The sequence below is a fragment of the Microtus ochrogaster genome (genome assembly GCF_000317375.1).
Source record: "Microtus ochrogaster isolate Prairie Vole_2 chromosome 14 unlocalized genomic scaffold, MicOch1.0 chr14_random_1, whole genome shotgun sequence".
Taxonomy (NCBI): Eukaryota; Metazoa; Chordata; class Mammalia; order Rodentia; family Cricetidae; genus Microtus; species Microtus ochrogaster.
In genome coordinates this window covers 28,337,641-28,339,818 of record NW_004949096.1, presented here as the reverse complement: position 1 = coordinate 28,339,818, position 2,178 = coordinate 28,337,641, and positions in this window count along the sequence as shown.

The following is a 2,178-nucleotide window of genomic DNA, read 5'->3' as shown; positions in this document are numbered from 1 at the left end:
TCTCTCCCCAAGGAAAAGGAATCAAGGTGAGCTGGGGGGCATGAGCTGTGGGTCCCTGACTTGTACCCAGTGACCAAGTCTTTCCGAACCACTGGCTCATGAGTGTTGGCAGGTCCCACTCAAGGAGTGAGGAAGACCACAGACTATGGTCTTTATCACTTTATAGGCAAACATTGTTTGCTTTGGGGTTTAATGCCTGTAACTGAATTGCAAGGGTGCTGGAGACTGTTGCTATGCCTACCAAATGCTAAACAGGAGATCATGCCACGCCTTGCCTCACAGAAAATGAAGCAGAAAGGTATCCCCAGAGGACTATACTTTTCCTTAGAATCACAGGGGAAGTCTCAAATGATCAAGTTTCTCCCCAAAACAGATTTAGAAATAAGAAATGGTAAGTTAGGGTTTTCTGAAAGGGCAGATGGGTCCAAAGTGAAAGAAAAGGAGAGCTGACTCACTTGCCAAGGTCCCAGGTTGGTTCCAGCACCCACACTGTCGCACATAACCCCTGGAGACATAACACCTTCTTCTTGCCTCCGTGGGCACCAAGCATGAATGTGGTGCACATACGTGCAGGCAAACACTTAGACATATAAGAAATAAATGTTTTGAAAACAATTTTAACTGTGGAGGGGAGCACTTGAGAGGAAGAATTGTGTGTTTGATTGTATTAGTCCTTTAAAAAGGCATTAGTATATACATGTGTATAATATGGGAGGGGGCTCATGGTACCACAGCCGCTTGTGTGGCCATCAGAGCAGAACTTTGTGGAATTATTATTATTATTATTTTGCACTTTTACTTGAGTTCTGGGGATCAAACTCAAGTTTCCAGACTTGAATACCAAGCACATTTACCCACTCAGCCATCTTGCTGGCCTCTTGATTCTTTTTTTTTTTTAATATTTATTTATCATGTATACAACATTCTGCCTGCATGTGTACCTGCATGCCAGGAGAGGGTACCAAACCTCATTACAGATGGTTGTGAGCCACCATGTGGTTGCTGGGAATTGAACTCAGGACTTCAGGAAGAGCAGTCTGTGCTCTTAACCTCTGTGCCATCTCTCCAGCCCCCGCTTGATTCTCTTTAATTGTAGCCTGGTAGGTAAGGATTTTTCATGTCTAATTTATTTACTCTGTTTATTTGGGGGTTTGTGTGTGTGCATGTTCCGGTGTTCACATGTGTACATGTGTGTAGGCCATCCTCAGATGTTATTCCTCGGGTACCATCCACCTCCCTGACCTCCTTTTGAGACATCATCTCAGTATGTAGTCCTCCCACACCTGGAACTCATGATAGGCTAGCCTCATCCTCCTCCTACCTCCGGAGTGCTGAGATGGAAGACATGTACCATGTCCCGAGTAAGTGATCCAGTAGACCACATTTGCTAACTAGCAAGGGATGTGCTTGTCTTTGCTTTCCCAGCAATGGGTTTACTAACTAGCAAGGGATGTGCTTGTCTTTGCTTTCCCAGCAATGGGTTTAATGGTGGTGGCACACACCTTTAATCCCAACACTCAGGAGGCAGAGGCAGGTGGATCTCTATGAGTTCGAGGTGAGCCTGGTCTACAGAGTGAGTTCCAGGACAGCCAAGGTTACACCAAGAGATCCTATCTGGCAAGGAGAGAGGAGTCTGTGCACCATTGTGCCCAGCTTTTCAACATGGAACTGTAAGCCCGGTTAAACACCTTATTTTGTAAGTTGTTTTTGTGATGGCCTGTTGTCACAGCGATAGAAAAGTAACTAACATAAACAAAGAAGACTAGCCTTGGTGTTAATAAAAGAAGCTGGCCACTGGTTTATTCCTAAATCCTTCATCCACAACTGGATTCAGCTAATTTTATCCTTGGGTCATTGTATATTGTATTCCTGTATTGTTATTATTTCGTACTTGCTAGGTCCCAATGCTTGACTATATTCCAGTTTTTGGTTTTTCAAGACAGGATTTCTCTGTGTATTTCTAGCTATCCCGGAACTCAGAATGTAGACCAGGCTGGCTTTGAATTCCAGAGATTCGCCTGCCTCTGTCTCCCTGAGTGCTGGGATTAAAGGCATGTGCCACCACCACCCACCTTTTCAATTTTCTTTTTTTTTTTTTTTTTTGGTTTTTTCGAGACAGGGTTTCTCTGTAGCTTTGGAGCCTGTCCTGGAACTTCCTTGGTAGACCAGGCTGGCCTC